We start from the raw sequence: 26,682 nt of genomic DNA, 5'->3' as shown, positions 1-26,682 counted from the left end.
CAGATGATGATACGCTGTATCGAAACCGGTCGCAATATATTTTATTTTGTGAAACAGCTAAGTGTTTTCTTAACCTTTGTGCATCATACACAACACCGATAACAATCTCTATCCTGACTAGTGAGGAATTTCATCCGATGTCATGAGTAAGAGAAAATAATACATAAAATATTAACACAAAACAGGTGAATAATAAATATAAAGGTGGAAGATGGCGAGAGAAAAAATTAAGGTTTTAGATAATAATAATCACTACACGATACTTGAAATATGAACGATAGTGAATTTCCTGTGCAGAGGTCGAATAAAAACTCAGGATTGAAATTAAGTTTAAAATACGAGGAGGTATTGAAAAGTAAAATCTATTTTTTTATGGAAAATAAATTTATTCTCAACTTTGCATATACCATTGGAAAGGCTGAGCATTTTGCTATTCTTCTACATAGACGCCTTGATGATCAATTACTTTTTGCACCCTTTTAACCAGCGTTTTAATACCGGCGTCGCACCACTCTCCCGCCGCATCTCGCAGCCAACTATCGACTGCGTCTTGCATTTCCTCGTCTGACTTGCATGTCTGTCCCCCGAGGAGTTTTTTGAAAGCGAAAAAAGGTGTTAGTCGCACGGGGAAACTTTTGGGCTGTAAGGAGTGAGGTCGATGAATTCCCAGCCGAATCAGGGTTCCCATTCAAACTAAATTGTAAAATTCACGGTTTTTTCCAGGTTTTCACGGTCTAAATGTCGCCAAATTCACGGTTTGCAGTAAAACCATTTCGGGCAGAAAAATTGACCGCGTAATAATCATCGGTCGCACTTTACCTAAAAATTTAACGAACGCAACAGACGCTGCGAATGCAAAAGCAGCAATGAAAGTGGTATCTCTCCTGACGTCACATATCGTTTGTAAAATTCAGCTTCGGCTAAAGGTTTTGACTGGGAAAATGGAGGGACCAGGATGCCAGGAAAGTTAAGAAGTGTCCGATTTTTCGCCAGGGTTAATGAACACTTTGGTTACCAGTCTTCCGGCGTTGGTACAGGCTTAAGGTCATGTGTCGTCATGGCATACGGACCAATAATTGCGCTTCAAATATTGGTGTACAGATAATTGCGTGGGCAGTGTCTGCGCTTGAATGACCTTGAAATATATGACCGACACATCGATTTCTCTTTTGATTTGTCAATCGTAGTTCTAAAATCAAGTTTCACAGATTTTTAAGCTTTTACGACGAAATTCACGGCTTTTTCCAGGTTTTTTCACGGTAGACGAAATTCACGGCTAATTCACGGTTTTAAGGTTTTCACGGTTGAGTGGGAACCCGGCGAATTCATTGAGTATGGCGATCGTTTGATGTGACACATGCGGACGTACTTTTTCTTGTGTTCATCAGTGAGCTGCTTAGGGACCCACCTGGCAGACACCATGTCGTAACGGAGGACCTCCGACACAATATTCTGCGTGGAGAAGTTGTCATACCCTTCATCAAAACCTTCCTTTATCCCATGAAGGGTTATTTTTCGGTTATTGTGCACCATCTCGTCAATTCGAGCCGCAGTTGATTCCGGCAAACTCGGCCTCCCCGACCGCTGCTCATCATGGACGTTTTTGCCGTCCATCAGAAAAATCCCGACACCATTTCCGCACGTTTTTGATGCCCATACACTTCTCGTCATATACTTCCACTAACTGGTGACGAATTTCTATCGAAGAAAACTTCTTCGCTTTCAAAAATCGAATGACTTAGCGTAGTTCGCACTTGGCGGACGCGCTAAGGGGGAGCTTCATCCTTAACGACTGCTACAAAGTGACTGAGTGACCTGTCAGGTAACGTGAGAGGTTCTAAATTTTAGCGTAGGAAAAAAGAAATGCAATGCTGTAGTCAAAATTTGCCTAGCGGCTCGCGTTCGGAAATAGCGTCGTTGGAGGCCTTACTTTTCAATACACCCTCGTATTTACACTATGTTGACCAATTTCATAATAGTTTTTAATCTACGAAGTAACATAAGCGGAAGACTAATATAAAAATTGATTTTTAATGATTATGATTCAAATTCAGACCCCTAATACATCGAATCAACTCCAGAAGCCGTGTAAAATAACTCAATTTTCTTTAGAAAGTGAAAAAACTAAAACTTTGTTTTCGCATGAGGAGAAAATGGAGAACAGAATGGCAACTTAGGGTGCAAATAGTATACATCTCATGTATACAACTTTAAAAGCACTCTCGTCGAAAACTACTATGGGAAAAAAAGCGAAGAGGAAAATTCATGAACACGTCAGTATGGCTTATTATTTACGGTAGCAGATCAGCCAAACACGCAAACCCCGAATTCGTGCCATCGAGGAAATAGGCCAGCAAATGGGGCCTTGGAAAGGATATATGGGGAAGAGATACAATCTCGTAGGCTGTAACTAATAAGTGTAAAAGGTCAAGGGGAGAATGACTTTCGCTTTTTCAGAGAGATCCAAATAAAAGATAAATGACTCGCAGAAAAAATGACACGACGCCGAAAATCTCTGACATAATGTGGCATATGGTGAGTAATTCGAAAAGAAAACTGAATTGACTAGATATAACTCATAATAGATATAACTTCATGTGAGAATATACTGGAGCAGTTGAGTTGAAGGGTATACCCCGTGTTACATTCTGAAAAACAAATTATGAGTCTGATTTATTAACCAAAATAGCCACACCAAGTGAAATGAGGTGGTAGTTATTCGTTGAAGTTCGAATATACCATATTCCTAATATAATACCAAGCATGAATAGAAATACAGCATCTAACGAAAATTATGAGATACGCCGCAATGAAATCATTATTAACGGAACAATCGAATTGTTAAGTATCTGTTTTATCAAAAGAAGACGAAATGAAGATTAAGTAAATACTCAGTATATCTGGTGCAGGTTAAGTAGACAAAGGCACTCATTCCCATAAATCCCTTCTATGCAGACAGAATCTGTGCGAAAACCAGGTAAAATACGACTGCCTAGTGCACACACAAAAATGAGACGTACGGTCGTATGATGCCATAGGTTTTAATTTATACTGGTACCAGAGGACAGGAAGACGAAAGTTGCGTGATAAATATGGAAGTACATGGTCGTCGAAAGCCTGTCAAAATTAAATAAGGTTAGTGGAGCGAAAAGGTCAGTCTGTGGGTCACTTCTTGAGGTAGAAAAAAACAACCATTGGGTGAGGTAAAAAAACCGTCATAATTACTATTTTTTCTGCACTTCCGTCAATAAAGTGACGGAAGAATATATGGCTACAGCTACATTAATTTTCATCATTTCATTAAGTTTCATTGAATCATTACAATACATAATTCGCAAGCAATTACATTTATTTAGAAACAATACCCACATCTCGAATGCCTCCAATCTTCTCTCGTCCTCCTTCCTTAGTGTCCATGTTTCCTCACCGTTGAGAGCTACACTCCAGATCTTCACTTAACTTTTCACTAACCTTTTCTTTAAACTCTTACATAACGATCCTCTCAGGAGCTCCTTCCTGTTCATGAACGTCTCCTTTGCTAATGAAATTCGCTTCCTGATATCCTTACTACTGTATCCGTTTTCCTCTAATATGCTGCCTAAATAGTTGAATCGCTCTACCTGCTCAAGCTTCTCCCCACCTACTTTTAACTTGAGTCTCACCAACCAATTAACCAATTTATACGTCTTAAAACTCGAATAGTTTTAACCATAAAACGGACAGTGACACATCCAGCGGTATAGTTTCAATGCTCATAACTTTCCGAACTGTAATAAATCCTCAATTTTTCCACCGGCCGATTTTCCGCTACGCCAGTGTAAACGTCAAGTTCCATTAGTGCTAGACGCGAGCAACCGGAAGAATGAGTACAGATATGCTACACAGATACTTTTACTCCTTAGATATTTGACGCGTTATTTTTTTTCCGAATCACCCCATCGATGTATTTCCCTCGACACCGCGCCTGAGTGACATTCCTCATTTTTGTTGACTCACGCAACCGAGGGTCGACCTCCTTAAGGTGCGCGGCCGGAGGGTCCGGGGGAGGGAGGGGTTGAGAGTTGTTCTTGCCCCGAAGGAAGAGCAGCTGCGAAGAGGAGAGGTGACGGAGAAGAGAGGGACGCGAGGCATGGCGGGAATTGATGTTGGCTGAGGGAGAAGTGGAGGAGGAGGCTATTGACGGGAGGGAGATAGGAGAGGTAGGAGGAGTAGGAGGCGGAAGATCAAGAGGCTTGATCCTTGACGGTTTTTACGAACGAAAGGGATTGGCACACGAGGGGAAGGGGGAAGGATGGGAAGGGCTTGTGCATGGCAGGGGATGTTATTTTTTTTTAGATTTTTTTCGTAAGAGTGCAGTGGAAGCCCCCCTCACAACTAGGGAGGCCCACGAGAGAGAGAGAAAAAAAGGGTTTTCTCTCTCTCTTTGGTTCCGTCGAGGGAAGTGGCAGGGGGTGTTCTCAACCACCGCCCGCCGAGCGGGGGAGGCAAAGTGTTCTCTCGTGTCGTCGCTGGATTGGAGGGCGTGGGAGGGAATATCCTCGTTCGAGGGTTTTCCGATGTTCTCGGGCGGGTCTCACTTGAGCGGGGCGCTGCTGCACGGAAAACATGTGAGGGTCACTGCTATTTTTCTCCTCCTCGCCCGGCTCAGCTATTGTACTGTTCTCTTTTTTTCCCCGAGTGAAGCAACGGTGAGGTCTTCCATCATCAACGTCAGTAGATAGGCTGCTGCCCACACTTCTTACCTTTAAGAAGACGCATCACCACCGCTCTATCATTATTATATAGTAACGTATGACTTGCCTGCAATTTTGGCTATCATTTTGAAATTTCAAGAGTATTAAGGATAGACTCTTGTTATAACCTAAATCTGTACATAAAATACAGGTAAATGATGTAAATAGCCTGCCATACAAACCCTGGAAAAGTCAAAATTCTTTTCTCCGCAGCGCCAGTTTAAAAATTACTTTGCATAGCCAGTTGACGCATGTAACCGGCATAAGAAGTAAATGCATGCCATAGAGATACTACAAATGAGAGCTACAGATATTTTTCCCTCCATGCCTGTATCAGTCAATCTTTAGTAGTCTCTTTTCCCAAGTGAAGCAACGGCGAACTTCCTTCATCAACGTCAGTAAATAGGCTGCTTCCCAATTTCCATACCTTTCCATACGCAACGGGACTATAAGAAGACGCATGATTCCTCAAATTATTCCGTCACTTGCCTCAAATTAACGTTAAGATTTGGAAATCCTTGGAGCATGAAGAATAGACTCATATTATTATTTACCTCTAGGTCAATTTCAAGATTTCAGCTAATTTTTTTCTGAAATGTAAACTTATTATATTCGACATACTTAAAAATTTTGAAAGGGGTCAGCATTATAGATCTTGAAAATAAAAAAAGGCAGTGGTACGTAAAAAAATAAGCCACGAAAAAGACAAAATTGTAAACTAGATGCGTACCCTAAAATCTAGGGCTCTACGTCGCAAAACGGTTATTAAAATTTGAAAATTTCATTCTTGGAGAAAAAAAGGGGGACAGGAGATTCTCAGCGGCAGTCTACGGCAGTTTCAAATTTTGGGCAGTTCCATTACTTGAACGGCGAAAGTATGGTGTGACATTGCTGACAAGCAGTATCATCAACAGCGTCGCGGTGTAACCTACTTGCTGATTGTAAATACAAATGATACCATCGATTGAAATCGGGTTTTGCTTGCAAGAGCAATAATAGGAAATTGAAATCATACAATTTTTTCCGGCATGATAAAAAAAAACAAGCTTACGCAAAGATTATGCCCTTCACTACGTTATATATCCAAGTTATACTCCGGACTCCCCTCCAACTCATGAAATAAATCGTGCGATTCGAGGAATTATTGTTTACGCGACAGGATTGACAATCGTGAGCGATAAGAAAATTTTGTTAGTAATGCTGTTGTTTACGCATTACCACATATACTAGATTTTTCAATATTTTCAAGTGGTAGAAAGTTTTCATTTTCCAGCCAAAAATTCAAATTTGCTCTCTTCAGCATACGAGTCTACCACTCCTTATAGTATTCATAAAATTATATCTCTTCTTCTACCTTCCTCTCTAAATCAATGATAACCTTTGCTTGCAATTTCTTTCGATATCTTCATTGTTTCCAAGTAAAACCCATTTCTATCAATACACGCTTGCTTCATCAAATCACTTCTGCTATTTGCCCAACACCATAAATATTTCATATGAATTTGGAAGAAAACTCACCACCACAAGCTAACAAAATGAGAATTACATAGAAGTATCTCACCATATTTGTAGCTGAAAAGTTCAATCAACGAATTGAATAAAATAGTAAGGTATAAAAAATATTGCCACAAGCAAACAGGGAACGTTTTGCTGCCTTAAAATGAATAAGGCTGGACGTCACTGGAGACACGGAGGCAGACTACATGCTGGGCTTACACTTCTTGAGCAATTAAGAACAGGCACATTTCAGAGTGATATGAAGGGCATAATCTTAGAACCACACAGTACTTCTAAGCCTACAAGAAGCGAAAAATAAGAGAGACACTGTTCCAAAAGGATAGGTATCGAAATTCGTGTAACGCTCGAACAATAAGGTACAGCCACTTTTAGGGCAATACGAACCAATAGTGTTAACCGGGGCAAGTACGCAGTAAATTCACAAGAAATAATCATTAAATGCGACATAAATCGAATCAGAATTATCAATTTTCAAGTAACTCCCTATGAGTGAATTTATCTTCATGGAAAAACGAAATATTTTCGGAGAGAGACCAAGGAAAACAAAAAGAGTAAGGGAAACTAAAATTTCTCGATAAGCAGAAGTGGTGCCACAAACTTTGTCCTAAAACTTTTGAAAGTGACTGTGCATTAATAAATGCGAATCCGATCTCATATCCCTACACAGCGTACATATGATTTTTTTAGCACATATGCTGGTAAATGACTGGTGTTTTCGCACTGCCCGCCATTCGCCTATTGAAGCGGCTAGCAGGGTATATATGTAGACGTACAAGATGGTATCGTAAGAACTGCATACACGGGAGAACCTTAAGGAGGAGTCGGGGAAAAAGAAGCGAGAATTCTTCTTTCCTATTCTTGAATTCTCATATAGGACGCGAATACTGGCCCCGCGTCACAAATTTCAATACAGCTCGTCGAAGTGAAGAATGCTCCTCGATATTTTATCGAATTCTTCTCATCTCCCTGAAATACATCCCCCCGGCCTTCCATTTCCATCCGCACCCCATATATTGACAGCGAGTAAAAAAGCAATATTTCCACTCCATTTTTCTCCGGATGGAAAGGCTATCGAGCATTGGTGGTTTTTTTATCGAGTGGTATATCCAATCTATTTCGCTGCATTATATTTTCAAATAAATGGGAGATAAAACCATAAAGATTATAAAAAATGGGCTCATAGATGTGTAACAATGGTTTTCTGAAATTCATTTATTAATATTTTTCAAAATGAGTCCTAAGAAGCATGCATATACATATGCAAAGAGAATTAAAGGATGAAACGAATTCAACTTCCAAGATGATCTTCAAACCTGACCATCAATTCACCATTTTGAGGCAAACATTATTAACATTAAAAATATTTTTCAAGGCATTTAACCAATTCTAAATTCTCCACCCTGAGACTTCAAATTAAAATATTTGTTATAATTTAGTATTCAATGCGAAATTTTCCTTGGGTATGAGCAAGAAATTTGAGCCCCGATGGATTTTAAAACTCAGAAAACAATGAAGAGGAGAATCTTGATAATATTTAGGAGCAAAAATCTAGTGACCCATTTATATACTAATACTTCATTGTAAGTATTAAGTACTTATAACAAATGGCCTAAACAGGTAGACGTCACCTTCTTCCAGGACGCATGTTTTGAGAGAAATAAACACCCACATATGGAAGAAACTACAAAGCGACCATAATTAAGGATTTTAAGATCTTTATGTGTATCAAAGAAAAACTAAATCCTGAACCTCAAAGTCATAAATGTAGCGAAAATTTATCAAAATTTCTCAACTATCTACACCACTACACAAATTTACAAAACTAAAAAGAGCTAATACCCAAGGGCGTACTCAGGATCAAAACTAGGTGGGGGGCAAGTCATGGTTGTTCAAGTTGTAGGTAAGATTTAAGCATGGAAAAGGTGAATGAAATAAACATTTTAAGGAAACTGTAACAGCTATTTATTAGTTTTTAAAATTAATTGCTTGAAAAAAATATTATTTTCCTTAAAGATATTTGCGATTTTTGCTTCTAGGGGGGGGGGCAGCTGCCCCCTCCTGCCCCTCGCTGGGTACACCTAGAAAAAAAGCATTCTGTCCACCGATACCAACTACCCTGTGCAAAAACAGTGCAATGCGAGCAATTCTATACCCATGAGGACATAAAGATATTCGGAAGGAATTCTCAGCAGCTAAAAATAAATTTTGGAAATGCAAATGCAATACTAAACGAAGGATAGCAAAGACAACATCAGAAAATAATAAAATTAAATGATCTCCTAAAACCCTTAAATTATCACACTCAAATGTATGCTCCTAAACCTTATTGCGACGCTACCCTATTGAGATAAACGCAAAGTCCAACCGTGACATGAGAATTTCTTTACTTAGGCAGCCTAGGCAAGAAGTCCTACACGGAACAAGGCTGACAAGGCCCGTCAATCCTATTATTCATGGTTACACTGGAAAATTAGGGATAGACACGAAAGAAAGACGGGATTAAGTGAGTGTGGCTTCGCTCAGGGGAAGTGATGTTTCTATGGCAATACCATTGAATTAGAATCCCAAGAAAGAAATCAACAAAAATGGAGCTGATGAACCCAAAAATATTAAACTCACCTCTCCATTCCATAGTTAGAAGAGTAAATGCTGCTGCATTTATTACTTACTTATAACAAATTCATATTACAACAATAAAATATAAATAGGAAACAAAGTTAATCAACGGTGTATCTTCATTCTGTAAACTAACATAATTTTCATTTAGTGTAAAAACGTGTTTTTAAGGCCATGGGTTTCTTTATTTTCGCCAGAATTACAAAATCTAAATTTTAAATAGTTTCTGGCGCTTTAATTAATTCTGTCGCTCAAATTATTCTCAATAATTCTTGTACACTTATAACTAGAAAACTTAACGCCGTTGGTAAAATTATATGATCTTGATGTTCAAAGATTAGGTAAATGATTTTTTCCTAGTACAATTTTCGCACTTAATGAGCACTTGAGAGTGACTAATTAAAGGCAATCTGCTGCCTGGTCCAAGGTCATTCCTTAAATAATTTCACCTGAAGCACTGAAAACATGACAGTTTAGATATTTTAGTTCAAACCTCTTCTTTTCTCTTTGTCTTTTTGCGGCTACAGTAGTGTTGTTACGTTTTACGTCACCGTGTTTTTCCTTCCATATTTATTTCGAGAAACTGTTCCCGCACGAAAAAAAACCTTAATCGGAAACCTTAAACGAGTCATTCCTTAGAAATATAACTCGTTCAGCGCGACCCAAGAGAAATGGGGTCCTGTCGCAAAATTTTCTCGATGCTTTTTCCCACTCCTACAACCACTACGGACCAAGATCTCGTATCCTCGCTGCATTCAGCAAGCAGTCTACCTGGCTGACGTGAGCACGGAAGGTGAGAGATTAAACGCTCATCCACTTCGCCCCTCCCACCCCCGACACTGACGCTTTCGCGGCGTTTTCTTCAGAAAGTTAAATTGGGTAAATATTTGCACTCGCATTCCGTCGACTTTTTTTAAATCTCACCCGCTTTACAGCCTTGCAGCGCAACTCCGAAGGTGCGAAATTTCAAAAATAAAGAAAAAGCTTTGAAAGGAGGAAAAAGAAAAATTATGAGGAGTATATGTGATACACTGCGCCCTGGGAAATGCGTTTAGAGAAAAAAAATCGGTTACTTCATGAATTGGTAGATAACTCTCTATTAGATGACATATCCAATTCCTATCATTTCGGATTTACTAAGAAGCGTAGTTTAAGAAGTATTTAGTATGAAAACCATAAAAGGATCTTTACCCAAAATATATTTTAATAGTTAGGAAACTCATTTTCCTTGTACCTATAACGCCACGTTACCAGACTCCAAAATTACATTCATCACAAAGTTCTTAAATATGCTTATAATTTAAACTTAAAGCTATTTAAAATATTCACTTTTGGATATGCGTCTTATTGCTACGATTTTTTTGTAATCAATTTAACACAGAATGAAACTATTAATGCGAAGAATTCACTATGGTTCTCACATTATTAGAGTGAACTTTGGGGTATAATACAGCGTTATCCCCTCTGATATAACCGTTTATGGTGGCTAATTATATTTATGTAGATGCATGACATTAACCGTAAACATACACATAACAATTTTGTAGTTGCATCAAATAATAACTTTCCAATCCGATAGGAGATATTTTGATTTAAGTTCAAATTATCGCGCTATCAATTTAAACTGTATCCAAAATCAATTATTCCCCCTTTAGACTAGATTATTTGTTAGGTTATTACCAAAATTCGTTCTGTGAAAATGTGAAAAATATGTTCACATTTACTGTCCAAATTAAACATGTTGATATAATTTCGATGAAAGAAAAACTGTAAGAAACGTCAAAATAAGTTATATTCAGTTTTTAGTAATACAAATATTTCCATCATTGTTATGTGTAAATTTGCTGTCCACTCATGAAATTAAAAATGAATGAATTATTTATTGTAGTTAAAACAGTTATTTTTACTTTCATGCATTTTGTTTAACCATTCCAAAATGGTGTCTGTGAGACGCCGCGCGACAAATGGAGTTCCAAAATGTGACGCGACTGACGGAGGATTATCCGTTATATCTGTTGCCGTTTCGCGCGAATTTTATTCTGCGGCGCCACTAGACTGCTGTATCTCGTTCAGTGTGACCTTTAACCGCAGTAGAAATAGTGTTTATAAGTTGAAAATCGTCTCACCTGCGTATAAATATGTGGTTTATATGCTTTATTGGCTCAGCTACAAACTGCTTCCGTGTATTTCCTCGTGAAAAGTGGAGATAAATGACTGGTAGCGCCACGAGCGGCGATTTTGAAATTTGATTTTAAGGCGCGCGGAGCGACAACAATTCTAGTGGCGGTCTTGAGAATCCTCTAATGTAATTATTCGTGAAAGGAACTCTAGGGGAAAAAGTATCCCGACAAAACTATTGGCAACACTATCGGTCTTGGAAAAATCGGTTTCCTTCCTGATGGCGCATTATACTTGGGCCACTTTCACGACGATAGAAATCCAAACTCGTCTTATCGTGTCCCTCTTTCCGCTGTACAAGTCGGAAACGAATTAGCCACAGTTTTCCTGGCCCGTGTGTACTCACGCAATGTACACGTTGGCGCATTAGATAACCCCTAGTCTCCCATAATTTCTCTTTTTTCTCCGTTCAAGGCTTTTTCATTATTTTTTTATTTTCGCATCCATTCATTCAGCTTTGCGCTGAAAATTCACCCTTTTTTCTTTTGCTCCTTTTTATTTCTTTATGCAAAGCATCGTAACTTTTACTCGGACTAGGTAAAAACATTCTGTGGCATTTTTTTAGTGTCCCCCCCCCCCAAAAAATTTCTGGTACCCCCCCCCAGAAATTCCTCGAACTTCCTCCGAACTTATCCGCAGAACTTTTCCCGCTAAGGATTTTTCGCGCTAAGGTTTTTCGCGCAAAGGATTTTCGCGCAAAATCCTGTCTCGCAAAATCCTGTCTCTGGAAAATCCTGTCTCTGAAAACCCTGCCTCTGGAAACCCTGCCTCTGGAAACAGCCTCTGAAACAGCCTCCGAAACAGCCTCCGAACCAGCCCCGAACCAGCCTACCTGCAATGCAAGACTTATATAGGACTACTGCGGAGAAATACTTCTCCTTGGCAAGCAAGGGGAAATCGGTGCTAAGGCCTTAGTATTGCACTTGGAGTGAGAAGTTTTACCATTGTCCTATCACAACTCTCTCTCCCTCCAACACCTCACCCCAGTATCTCCTTCCCCTCCATGTGTTCCAATGAACTATCCCTCTGATTCCTCTGATGTCTCCAACCCAGAAGTTGAGGGGAAAATTCTGGGTGCAGTGCGGTTGTCTCAAAACCAGGGGAAGGCTGATTTTGTGGAGCGGCCGTCCTATGCAGAGTGGCGCCGTAGTTGAATTCGCCTGCCTACCCCTCCACTCCCTGGAAGAATCCCTCCCCTCAAAATACTGCTTGTCCTGAAATGGGGAGCCCTTTTTTCTGGTCGTGACCTGCTGGGAGTCATATGTCTTGTGAGCCATGGCATATTTAGAGCAATTTTCTGCTGGTAATGTTTCCTTTGGGATCATGAATTTACTATCATTGTTTTCTGTAATACTTCTGATTTTTTGAATACTCTACTTTGAATAGATATCGTACGGTAATAACTCGTAAATTATTTTTGGCTACCTTTTTCTTGTGAGCTGTTTTTCTTGTTTGTGGAGTCTTACCCTGATCCAGCATGTGACCGACGGTTGGAGTATTTCCCTTGTCTGGACTTACGTGAAAAATCAACCAGATTTTACGACGTAACGTCACATATTGGTAGCAGAGTTGAGGTTCGAATTCCTGTCCTCTCGTCGAGGTCTCCGAGTGCTGGACAATGGTGACATTTCTCCACTATTTCTCCACTTTTTGCAGTTTCTGGTTGTTTCTCCTCTTAAAAGTGAGTTATTTTATGTTCCATTAAGTGCTTTTTGGTTCGTGTGGGATTACGTGACTAGTGTTGCCGACTTTTCCTCGTGGTCATATGCCATTTGACATTAATGTTCGTAATGCTCGTAATGTTCTTGATAGTTTGGATAGCAGCTAGTTATTCTCGCACTATTTTTGGTGATTGGACTCTTCCAGCAGAGATAGATAGTTTTAAATCTCGCTCTTTCTCTCTCTTTTTCTCGTTGTCGTCACTTCACTTTTCAAAATGCCTGGAGGTACTGACAACCCGTACGAAAAAACTTATTTAACCACGGGCGAGGATCGTAAGGCTAGGGGTACGGCTAATGTGTCCGTAGGAAGTGAAGTTTCTAATAATGAACGGGAATCTTCTTTAGAAGTGGTTCCACCTCGCCCAACGCACGAGGAAAGCAGTGATGTTCACGTCTCTCACGAAATGTCTGCTTCTCAGACATTGCCAGTTTCTGAAGGGTTAGTAATTGTCAAACAATTACTCAGTGATTTTCCGCCATTTGAAGTGTCAAACAGTGAGAATTGGTTTAATTTCATGTTAAAAGTTAATGAAATCGTTTCTTTGTCTTTGGTTCCTCTGTCAACGTTATTGTACCTTGTAGTATCTAAACTACCTGCCAGCTCTCGTCATTTTTGGTTGTCTATGTTAAACTTGAATCTCGCATGGTCTCAAATCACAGAAAAAGTTTGGGCTAGAATTGTTAGTGACAGAGAGTTTGATCGCTTGATCACTACGAAAGTTAAGAGATTTCAGTTCCCTCGCGAAACGCCCCACGATTTCGTGTGTTCTGTGCGTAATGCCACTCAGGTGCTGGGTTTGCAGTATTCCGAGTCTTCTATTGTGCGACTCATTATTCAAGGGTTATATCCTTTAACAAAATCTGCAATTATGTTCTCAAATCAGCCTAACACATTTGTAGAATTGGACTCTGTTATCACGCAGGCTTCTAAACATTTAATGGACTGTGCTGAATATTCCAACACTTTCCATCGTATCTCTAGGAATCCGTCTTCTGTTGCCTCTTCCAGTGCGCCTAGGGAAGTTTCTTTTCCTATTAATTGTTCTTACTGTCATAAACCTGGCCACAAAGTGAACGAGTGTCGCAAAAGACGACGATTTACTCAGCCTGCCGTGAGTTTGATGAGTGTCCGTGACAAGTGTTCGACTCGATTGCCAATATTATCTATTAATCTTCATTCTATGCCATGCCAGGCTCTAATTGACACTGGGTGTTCAGTTTCACTGTGTGATGAAGATTTCTTTGCTTCTCTGAAATGTTGCCGGAGAAAGGTTATTCGTAAGAATGTTGACGTCGATTTAATCACTGTGTCGGGGCAGCCTTTTCATATTAATTCCTCTGTCTCACTCAAGGTTCAAATAGGCAAGCTTTCTTGGAACCACGTGTTTTATCTAGCTAAAATCCCGTTTCCCGTGTTACTGGGTGTGGATTTCATTTGTAATTCAAAGATGATTATTCGTCCGGCGAACGTCAGTTTTGAAATTGCCCCGAATTCTCTTTTTTCTTTTACGGACAATTGCGAAGCGTTTAAATCGGCGCCAGTTAGTAACTCGTCCGAATCACATGTTCTGTCGTCCACTGAAATCACGTTGTGTGATAAGTTGAAGGGCTTATTGTCAAAATTTCCTGATGTGATTTCTCAAGAATTGGGGGTCACATCTGTTATGACATACGAAATTGAACTGCTAGATTCAACTCCGATTCGATCCCATCCTTATTCATTGTCACCTCCAAAGGCTAATTTAATGAAGAAGCACATCCAATCTTTACTTGATAAGAAAGTGATTGAGGTTTCCAATTCAAACTGGTGTTCGCCAGCTTTTCTAGTGCCTAAAAAGGATGGATCTGAAAGATTAGTGGTTGATTACCGTAAGTTGAACAAAGTTGTTAAATCAGACGGTTATCCAACACCTTCTGTTGAACATGCATTCCAATATCTTGCTGATGCTAAATATTTCACTGTTCTTGATCTCAATTCTGCCTTTCATCAAATACCATTATCTGAGAATTCTAAGAAATTAACTGCTTTTGTGACGCCGTTCGGAGTGTACCAGTATAATAGATTGCCATTTGGTTTTGTAAATTCTCCTCAAATATTCACTCGTCTCATTAATGAAGTATTGGGCGATTTGAAATATTCATGTGTCTATCCATATATTGATGACTTGTGTATCTATTCCAAGTCTGCTGAAGACCATGTATCTCATGTTAATGCTGTCCTCAACAAACTACGCAGTGCCGGTTTGACGGTGTGCGAGGACAAGGTTAAGCTTGGTGTGGAATCACTCACTTTTCTGGGCCATCTCATCACAAATGGAACCTTGCAAGTTGATCCTGAGAGAGTGAGACCAATTGAACAATTCCCAGTTCCCAGAAATGTGAAGGAAGTGGCCAGATTCATTGGACTTTGTGGGTTTTACTGCAAATTTATTCCAAGGTATTCTGAAATTTCTATGCCACTGAATCGCTTAAAACGTAAAAATGTTCCTTTTCAATGGACAGCTGTTGAAAATGAGGCTTTCTGTCAGTTGAAGAAAGCTCTCACCAATCCACCAGTATTATCTTTCCCTCGATTTGACGAGGAATTTCATTTATTTGTCGATGCCAGTAATTTGGCGGTTGGTGCCGTTCTGAATCACAAAGTAAATGGTGATTTTGTCCCTGTGGCTTTCGCTAGTAAGGCACTCTTGGAACATGAACGTAAATTTTCTTCTTATGAATTGGAGTGTCACGCAATTCATTTTGGAATCCAAAAATTCAGTGTTTACTTACAAGTAAAACCATTTCACTTGTACACTGATAATGGTGCCTTGACATGGCTTTTCTCTCATCCTAAGCAGTTGGGCAAATTAGGCAGGATGGTTCTTAAATTATCCTCTTATAAATTCACTGTGCATCATGTTCGAGGATCATTTAATTCTGTCGCAGATTGTCTTTCTCGCATTCAGCCATCCTCATCTACTAATAGTCAATCAGATGTGGAATCTAACACTCATAAGGAGTCAGCTGTTCCTTATTCTTGTGTGTTACATAAATTGCCTTTGTCATTTGTCGACATTCGAAAACACCAAGAAACTGATCTCGTTCTAAAGGATATTTTCAATCAGATTAATAATAATTCCTTGAACGACAAAAACTATTTTCTGAAGGGACAGCTATTATGTTATGGGAATTCTAAAATTAAGCGAGGAAGAGCTGTTTTGCCTACGGTCTTGAGGCCTATGATTTTTCAATATTTTCACTGCTCTAGTATGTCTGCTCACTTGGGCATGGCTAAAACTTATGATAAGATTAGCAGACACTTTTGGTGGAAGGACATGAAAAAAGAGGTTTATGACATGGTCAGAAAATGCCATCTGTGTCAAACTTGTAAACCCAGAAATGCTCCACCTCCTGGCATGCTATCGTCGCACAATCCTTCTGAAGTTTGGGAAAGACTTTATATTGATTTTGTGGGACCTTTACCTTTGACTAAAGGTGGACACCAATATATACTTTCTCTTATTGATGGTTTTTCTAAATTTTGTTTTCTTGAGCCAGTTCGCAAGGCTACGGCCGGTTCGGTTGTTTCAATACTCACTCAAAGAGTGTTTCCAAAATTCGGTTTTCCAAAATATTTGGTTTCTGATAATGCACAAGTTTTTAAATCTCATGCCGTTAAGGAGATGTGTTTGCAACTGGGGGTTAAGCAAATTTTTGTTTCTCCATACTATCCCTGTTCTAATCAGGTAGAGAGATTGCATAGAAATCTAAAATCTGCACTTGCTATTTTGTGCAATAATGCTCACCATATGTGGGACTCTATGCTTGCTGACTTAAATTTTGCCTTGAACACTGCCTCTCATGAGAGCAGTGGTTATTCTCCTGCCAAAATAATTTTCGGCAGAGAACTTAAGCATCCTTTAATTAATCAGTGGGACATTCCAAAATCTTTATTCGAGAATGATCTCAGCGATAATGACAGACAAGCATGTCTGAATCATGTTATTGCTAATTTAAAAAAGGCCAGAAATAGGCATAAAGAATTCTATGATAAATCTCACTCCCAAATCACTTTCTGTGTGGGAGATCTTGTTCTCTGCAAAAACCATCCTGTCAGTTCTAAAGGTGAACAGAAAATGGCAAAACTGGAACCTCTGTGGAACGGACCTTTCGTCCTTAAAAAGTATCTCTCTCCTGTAACAGTTATTCTGGAAGTTTCTCCTGGGAAAGAGAAAATTTGTCATGTTTCTCATTTAAAGGCATATCATGGTGGCATTGCTAATTCCAGTAATTAAAAGGAATGAAATATCATTGATTTTTTTTTATTTTTTTTTTCTCAATGAATGCTAATGTTTGCTTTCTCAAATACTATTTGATGCTTGATTTCGGTGTTGAATTTCTCTTGATTCCTAATAATATTGTTTTGAATAATGAATAATAAGTCTATTTCTATGCTTGTAATTGAAATCGTTCTGAAATATTGTATTGTACATACTTATTCTCATCTGCTTAATTCACTCATGTAATTTAGTGTTGGTCTACTGTGATTGTGAGATGGGGTAAGGTGGAGGAATTATGGGTGCTTGGAGGGAGAGGACGGGAGAATAACTTGGGGGGAAATCCCCGAGATGGCTCGTTTCCAGATAAGCTGTGGAGGTGGCCCCAGTTATTAAGATTCAATTGTGTTTTGTGTCACCTTTCCTCCACCAAGACTTTATGGACTTTCTCACAATTGGTGATTTTTGACAGTGATAAGTGTCGTGATTTTACAGTGTTCGATATTCTATCGATGGCTGAGTGATTGAATTGATCAGCTGATCTTAAGACTGCCTACTGTGTTTTAGTGTGGCTTTGGCGTTGAGTTGCGACCTTCATCGCCCGACAAGTATGAACTTTCATCTTGTCGCAACCAGCATGTAGCTCTCATTTCTATTGTTAATTAAAGAGTGAAATTTAGAGTGATTTCTTTTGTTGATGCAATATGCAGTTCTCATTTTGTTAGCATCGCCTATGATTCTTTTTGACTTGTTTATTTAATACTGAGAGATATATATACACATCTTGATTAAATTTAGTCAGTACTTGATCAATAGCTGACATGAATACCATATGCCTTGTAAATTGTTAATAATTATTGAAAAATCGAGGAATTTAGTGCAATCTATTGTTGTTTATGTAAATCTTGTTGAATTTTGGAGGATTCTTCATTTGATAATTAATTATGGACTGATAATATTTACAAACATGGAGGGTTTAAAGGGAGAATTAATAATGCCAAAGTATATCAATTAAGTGAGACACATATTATGCTGAATATTTTTGCTGCTATTTTGATAACTAATAATTATTTAGTGAATAACCGTATATTTGAATAACCTTGTATTTAATGTTTATATAAATTGGGGTATATATTTTGTTGGTCGACCCTAACTTTCTCTTGGGTTGCAATATGAATTTTGGGTAGAAGTTAAAACCCATTTTTTGTGAATCGTTGTTTTTTGATAAGGTGGTTGAACCCAACTAATGGGACAACCCAGGGTTCTCATGAACCCAACTGCTTCACCAACCCAATCTTGCCCATTTACTAAGTGGTTGGTTATTGTATTGCTTTACTTGGTTTTAAAAACCACAAAATATCTCTGATGAGAGAAGGAACATTTGAGTTTGGTAAAGATATCCTGGTGTTATACCAATAAAAATCTTCCCAGTTCCTTCTAGTCGCTGATGATAATTATTTGTAATTTTGATTCACTGTACACCGAAACAAGCATCACATTATGACATATTGATTATTAATTTTATTTTCTTGCTATGTAATACTAAATAATCTACTCTATATCAATTCAGCAATATTTCTTGTCTCACTCTTGTAATTATGTCATGTTACTCATTTATGAATTCTGTTGAATTCCAAACATCACTCTTGAAGTTATCATTTACAGAGTGATAAAAATGTATATTCTTGTTAAAACTATTTTTGAGTGATATTTCTTGAAAACTATTGTCTCAATCAATAAACTTTTTATATTCAGTTCAATTCTAACCACTGAATAATGGTTTTTGTGAAATTCATGGGGGTTAAACAGTGGGGGTTCATCCAGTGAAAACCAGTGGACCTATAATGCCTCGATAAGTTTTCTAGGCATTAATCAGTTCTTGGTGGACGTGTCTTGGTCCCCAAGTTCAAGCAATTTTTGTGGTCATTTTCCCACAGAGGATGTGGCATTTTTTTAGTGTCCCCCCCCCCCCCCCAAAAATTTCTGGTACCCCCCCCCAGAAATTCCTCGAACTTCCTCCGAACTTATCCGCAGAACTTTTCCCGCTAAGGATTTTTCGCGCTAAGGTTTTTCGCGCAAAGGATTTTCGCGCAAAATCCTGTCTCGCAAAATCCTGTCTCTGGAAAATCCTGTCTCTGAAAACCCTGCCTCTGGAAACCCTGCCTCTGGAAACAGCCTCTGAAACAGCCTCCGAAACAGCCTCCGAACCAGCCCCGAACCAGCCTACCTGCAATGCAAGACTTATATAGGACTACTGCGGAGAAATACTTCTCCTTGGCAAGCAAGGGGAAATCGGTGCTAAGGCCTTAGTATTGCACTTGGAGTGAGAAGTTTTACCATTGTCCTATCACAACTCTCTCTCCCTCCAACACCTCACCCCAGTATCTCCTTCCCCTCCATGTGTTCCAATGAACTATCCCTCTGATTCCTCTGATGTCTCCAACCCAGAAGTCGAGGGGAAAATTCTGGGTGCAGTGCGGTTGTCTCAAAACCAGGGGAAGGCTGATTTTGTGGAGCGGCCGTCCTATGCAGAGTGGCACCGTAGTTGAATTCGCCTGCCTACCCCTCCACTCCCTGGAAGAATCCCTCCCCTCAAAATACTGCTTGTCCTGAAATGGGGAGCCCTTTTTTCTGGTCGTGACCTGCTGGGAGTCACATGTCTTGTGAGCCATGGCATATTTAGAGCAATTTTCTGCTGGTAATGTTTCCTTTGGGATCATGAATTTACTATCATTGTTTTCTGTAATACTTCTGATTTTTTGAATACTCTACTTTGAATAGATATCGTACGGTAATAACTCGTAAATTATTTTTGGCTACCTTTTTCTTGTGAGCTGTTTTTCTTGTTTGTGGAGTCTTACCCTGATCCAGCATGTGACCGACGGTTGGAGTATTTCCCTTGTCTGGACTTACGTGAACAATCAACCAGATTTTACGACGTAACGTCACAATTCAATCGCATTTAAGCGTTCAGGAACCACCACGATTAACAATAGGGACAGGAAAGCTGCGTGTACACAAATCAGTCTCCAACACGTGTGTATGGTTTAATAGAGGAAAACGATGCGACATGCTTGAAGTTCCCTCTTTGTAATTTAGTCTAAAAACAACATGCCATCAGAGAGAAAACGAGTGTTCTCACAGACCGAAAGTGGCGACTAGAGGTGGGAATTTTTTTTCATTTTGAGGATTCGGTTCATAGGATTTGATTCATGGCAATGAATCGGTTCTTTAAATCTTTCATAAAGAACCGAGTGAACCGAGTGAATCTCGAATCTATGTGACCATCGAACCCATATGAAAATCAAATTCATGTGAAATTTGAATCCATTTGAATCTTTAAATTTACCGCAATAAAAGTATTATGACGGGCAGCTATTCACAATGATAAGTTTCTTTTTTCATTTTCAATACATTTCTAATAGATTGATTTCGGATTATAAAACCTCTTCAATTTGTCTGACTTTACAAAATAAGTATGCCACAATTAATCAATTAATTTATTGTGAAATGTAATTACTCTTAACGTAAACTTAAAGGAAGTTCAATCCGTCAGATTACATACATTTTTTAACTATTCCTTGCAAGAAATTTATTTCATAAAGACTTTCATACTTATTAATGCATTTAATTGTGAGAATGAAGAATTCGTTTTAATTCCATCTTAAAAATTGCCGCACCTCAGAAGTTTTCATTTCACTAATATTGTCAGAATACTTATAATACTGATTATTGCGTGAAAAAGATTTTATCATAGAAGAAAGTTCAACAAAATCAGTGTACATTTTTTTCCTCACACTAAAATATCATCTGCATATACCTACGAGACAAATCAATAGTAATTGAGTTAAAGAGTTAATTATTATCACCAAACTGAAATACCGTTAGTTCGATTCTAATGATATTTCATCGCCTTTAGTGGGTAGCATCAACGCACTAAAGCCGAATTCCAATCGCACTAACTGAACGATTTGTATTTGGCGGATTTGAATCTCCCATCAAATTGTTCATTTCGAACGATACGAGTGGATAACATTGATTCAATTCATTCGGCCCATGCCATTGAATCGTTCATTTTGCACGACTCAGCTCTAGTGGCGATGCAAACATTGTCGGGTTATTCTCTACATGTGTTTGGGTGTGTAAGAGTGCATAATTACTTAATACACCGTCGTTATACCGCTTCAGATGAGCATACTTTACTCATTACGCTTTCATTTTTTCCATAGGTCTCACACTATCCAAAAGTTTTTACCTTCGGCTCGGACTGTAAGTGGAAACGCTATGCAATGATCATCCTTGACATTATACTTCAGGAAGTTCATACATGCATTGTGTGACGGTATCCAAAGCGGAGTGATATAGTGAAGTTCAGGACGAATTACGAGTGAAATACTCACTTTGAAGCATGTGTGAATACAGTAATTTGGAAAAGTAGCACCCAGTCTAATATACACGATGATTAAAAAAATACCACAAATTTAAAAAAATCATTGGGTTACTAAATTCCACAAATGGAAAATTCATATTCAGTTGATAAAAAAATAATTGCAAATTAGTTTTCCCATTTTATTCTTAAAATTATCTACAACTTAATAAATGAAAATAACTGGATATCGACTTACCTAGGCATTCACTAAATATCATCATGATGAGACAAGGAACGGAACACTGAGGCCCTGTAAAGGATATGTGAAAGGATATGTGAATAACTTATAAACATGCAGATGGCACACACTAACGTTTCACTTAAAAGCAGAAATAAAGAGCACTAGAAATTAAGAATTAATTATTACAGTAAACTATATTTTTATTAAATACGAAAAACTGGCTCAAAATTTGCCTTTATATACTAATTGTAGCTGTTAATAAATATGAAGGCAATAGCTAGTGCCAAGTGTCTAAGTTCGACTCACAGAAAGACATAAGTTCTTAAAATCAAGCATGTATTACAGTGTGTAAAAGAATTTAACACAGAACGCACTCTTTTTACCAAATTTGCAGATGACTCTACAAACTAGATATGCACAAAAGTTCGCTGCGCTTGGATATGAAATATTGCAAAAATAACCTAAGCTTCCACAATTCTCATTTTTTATGATATAATTTTAACAAATTGACTGATGATTTTGTTCTAGCACACAGAGATAAGTTACACACAAAATTACAATGCATATCCATTTTATCTAAAATAAAATTCTAAATTCCGAGTTTTCATCACTTTCAACAGAAAATCAAATCGAATTCCGCTCGGCAAGATAATTATTTAGTGGAACATGGATATTTCGAAGTCTCAATAATCGATATCGCATTTATTCGAACTACTTCCTGAGTATTAACATAGAGTTCACGGACTATACAAAATTATTTGGATTACTCAGAATTTGCATAAAGAACGATACCAGTTACCTCTGCCCAATTTTTTAAAGCCTTTGAATGCCGACTTGTTGTTTTGCTACGCATTTTTGTGTTTTATTTTGTCATTTTTAAGAAAACTCTACAACTCTTTCAGGCTGGTAGGTCACGGCGTCAAACGCCTTACAATTTAGGGGTGAGATTCCCGATAGAGAGATTTTTTTTACCACATAAATACGGGTGCTAGCGAAACGAACATATTGAATAAGAGGCCAGGATGGTCTCTCAATTCAAGATAACAATAGCAATACTTCGAAATACTGAATGATTCGAAGCATTAATACTGTCCCACTACATCGCAATATTTCATAAACCTTTACTAATGGAAAAAATCAACGACCATAATAATAACGAAGGGCAAACGTTTCTATTCCGAAATAGCCTTCCGATCCCATTCGGATTTATAGATGACTAAGTTCTAACAACACGTATCTCAAAAATAGCCGATTTTCAGCGGAGCAAAAAATGATTTATATTTGTTACTTGCACACTGAAATTAAAAACCATAAGTTCCTAAAATTGAAAAAGAAGCATTCATTTGTAAACAAAGAGTTGTTTTTTACTTGTATTTTATTTTTTAATGTTATTACATTTTGTTTAAAATACCTGCTTCAAACCGGCCGGATTTGAGATACGTGTGGTTAGAACTTAGCCATCGATAGGTGTTGCTAGGGCAAAAGATTGATTCCTGCATCATTGAATTTTGAAAAAAGTATAGGCCTTGACCGCTCAAGCCTCATCAGTCGAGGTTAACTTGTTGAACCCGAAACAACGAGTGCAAAGCTATGTCATTAATGTGATCCTCATGGTTTTAAATAAACGATAAAGACAGCAATGGACCGGATTGATACTGTGGCCTCTTTCTTCTATGGTAAAGTCGATAAAGGTGAGCATATGATCGAATTTTCTCCCTTCCAGTGGCGCAGCGTAATTTGTTAGGTAATTGCTTGGTATCCTTGGATCCCTACTTCCGAATTCAGGCAATAGTTGGCGTATTGATTGACAGGATCAGAGTCCTCAGGGCTGTCGATCATACATTACATAGTAATGATAACCCTAACCCTATGAGGGAGTAGTGTAGAGAACTGCCATCCAGAGGACTCTGGTCTGGATTCTCGAATAGTCCCATTGCCTCTCCCTGTGGCCAACATGGCCCGCGAGCGCAACACTTCCCCCACCTTCCCTGTATCCCTCTGCCGCCCCTCAAAAACCCTTCATTCATTTCGGGCCCTTAGCGCCCTGACATTCCTTTTCCTCGAACCTCCTTCTCCTCTCCCCCCCCTATCCCTCTCAAAACTCCCCAACCCTTCCCTCAAAATGGGATTCCTCGCATTCCCTCCTCCTTGAAGACGCTCTAAGGTCCCTCTCATACACCCTACCTCTTTCTTCATTCCACTATCCGTCCCTTCATTCCGCTCCACCACTCCCAGCGTTCCGCCCATTCCGTTCCCCTTTTCAACTCTTCTGCTCTTGACCCCTCGACGGAGAGGAAGAGAGAGAAAAAGCCTTTACCTTCTCATTCCTTCATCATATACACCGCCCTCCAACCTTGTTTCCGGCTCTTCAGGTGCTTTGAATTGCACCATTACAACGTGCGAGAGAGAGAGAGAGCTACTGCACGGTTCGGCTGCCCGTTGAGCAAAAGATTTCGGTGCCTTCAAACGGGGAATTCTTCCAAGTTGGATAGTGTCTGTAATTGCAAGTCATAAAGAAGGAGCTAGGTTTTGCAGATTTTAAATTGAAGTGAATATATGCGTCAAAATTTGTCAATCAATTCGATCATATTTTACATTAATTGCCCTGAGAAAAAATTCTCCTGGACCAGGAATGGAACCATAGCCCTTCAGCTTTCCGTGCCACTACGCAAACCACTACGCTATCCAGGTTCTCTTATTCCTATGACCATGCGCCGTTGAACCTAGGTAAAATTTCCTTCTGAAGAACCTGGACAGCGTAGTGTTCTGCGCATTGGCCGAAAAGCATTTTTTTTTAATTTTCATGGTTCGATTCCTGGTCCATGAGAATTTTTGCTCGAGGCAATTCAAGTGCATTTCACCGCTATTGGCACGACATATTTAAAAGACACCAAATTAATAGAATATTAAATATTTAATTCACAGTTGGTTGCAGAATTGAAATAAATCACATGAATAGAATATTTAACATATAATTCAAAGTTGGTTGCTTTTTCCGGAAAATTTATATCGCAAATTAAGAAACTTCAGATGACTTTGTGGTATAATTTAATTTATACATTTATATAATATAATTTAACATATTATATTATGATTTGTAAATTTATTCCTGAAAATTTCCGCCGTTAATATCGAAAATATGACAAAATTCCACACTTTCGGGCGAAATCTGGTGGAACAGAATGACATAATGAATAATAGCGAAGCTACTGTATCTTCATAATCACACTCATATTTCGACACATATCAACGCCTCGGCAACATCATAAGGATAACAGCTGTCCTCATGAGATACGCGTCGAAATAAAGTAACATTTTGGAGAGCACTATAGATCGTTATTTATTTCACGAAAATATGGAAACAATCACAGCAATTGCCACTCAAGTTACAGCCAAGAAATTGGCACTCATTTCCGGTATGACGATAAAATGCATTATGTAGCGTGAAATTATATCTACGGCGGCGACAAACTTTTTTCTTATTTTATCTTCTACGGCCACGAATACGAATGAGAAATTAAGAATTAATTTGAATAGTGATTGATAATTCCCACGAAATTATATGAATCGAACGTTATCGGGTAGAACTAAAAACCCAAAAATGTTTTACGGGGGAGAAAAATATGAAAAATCCATGAAATACAATGGGCTGAGGCATGGTAATTAAAATTTCCCGGTAGTAATTGCGCTCAAAATTTGGGATAAGATAAACGAGATTCAATACGCATTAAATCGTTTCAGGCTTAATTTTGTGTAATAATGCTACATTCATGATTAAAACACAAATAGTAATATCCACACTATTTTAATTTAACACTAAACCACCTTGAAAATGACACAAATGGTCGATACCACGGTCGGTTAAGTGTTATATTAAAATAGTGTTGAAATTACCATTTGTGTTTTAATCATGGAGATTCAATACATCTATAGGTAATTAGTTCTCTGCGCCTCTGTGTTGTAAGCCTTGCAAATTTTGTAACTATCAGCTTATATAATACACAATGAGTATTCGTTCATAAAAATAATACGAAGAACCCTGAGTCTTCTTAAGGAGAAAAGCTGCAAAAGGTTACATTTACTTCCGCGAAATGGATCCAGGAAAACTTTAATGGAAAAATTCATTACTAAAGCGTAAAATATTTTTGTTTGATTACTTTAAACCTATTTAAATTAAACTACAGCCATAGCTTTCACTGCGAGATTTTTTGGGTTCAACACAAGAAAAAAAGTTTTATTTATGTAATTCGCAAAAGATTAATAGATTATTTAATCTTATTGCAAGATGGTTTTCAAAAACTGCAATTATTAGATAAAGCGTATTAGAGTGAACTTTATCTTGAGCAGCAGGCCTATGTAGGTAAAAAAATTATTCACTTCCCCAATATTTTTTCAATCTATCACTCTACTTCTATAAGAAGTTCACCACGCAAAAATTCAATCCATTCTATACAGTTTATATTTGAGTTTCTCAGTTTAAGAAGGCTCCCGTCATCAATAATCCTCCACCCTTGTATTTGATGATTTATTGCGCATATATATCTTTTATGCAGTAGCACCATTCTTCTTCTCGCGAAATCCATTCCGGACGAACTTCCACGGCGGTCCCTTTCGCGCTGCTCCAGACCTCACTTTTTTCCCACGAGCGTAAATGAATCTTCTCCACTCAGGAAACGAAGAAATGCGTTCTCCCCCGCGCGGAATCATCATTCATACAGATCCCTCCTGCCGCGCCATTATCCCCACGTTTGAAGTCCCACAGAAGGATCATCAATCTGGACCCTCTCCTCGGTATTCCTTTCCTCCTTCGCATTTTCCAGCAAGTAAATCTATCCGGAGGGAAAGTGTTAATGTTTTCCCTAACCCCCGAAGAAAAAAAAATACATGTCGTACCATTCGCAAAAATATTTCACTCAGAAAATACTTCAAGATAAATAAAATAATTTCTTTGTATATAATGTTAATAATTGGGACACGGCCGGCAACCGGGAGGTTCTGGGTTCGAGTCCCAGACAGGTAGCATTTTTACCCTCTAATTTCTGGCTTT

General features: G+C 38.5%; 1 protein-coding gene across 2 annotated transcripts in view; it reads right to left on the bottom strand.

Moving 5' to 3' along the window:
- The window catches only part of LOC124161181 (diacylglycerol kinase delta), a 444,246-nt gene that overhangs the window by 245,759 nt on the left and 171,805 nt on the right, over window positions 1-26,682 (bottom strand). For both annotated transcript variants that reach the window (XM_046537414.1, XM_046537415.1), the window contains one exon: window positions 21,651-21,704. The gene's annotated coding sequence lies outside the window, so the exon portion shown is untranslated. The remainder of the gene's footprint in view (window positions 1-21,650; window positions 21,705-26,682) is intronic.

The sequence above is a fragment of the Ischnura elegans genome, chromosome 6 (genome assembly GCF_921293095.1).
Source record: "Ischnura elegans chromosome 6, ioIscEleg1.1, whole genome shotgun sequence".
Lineage (NCBI taxonomy): Eukaryota > Metazoa > Arthropoda > Insecta > Odonata > Coenagrionidae > Ischnura > Ischnura elegans.
Note: the sequence above shows the minus strand (reverse complement) of the source record. Positions and strands in the feature narration are given on the sequence as shown.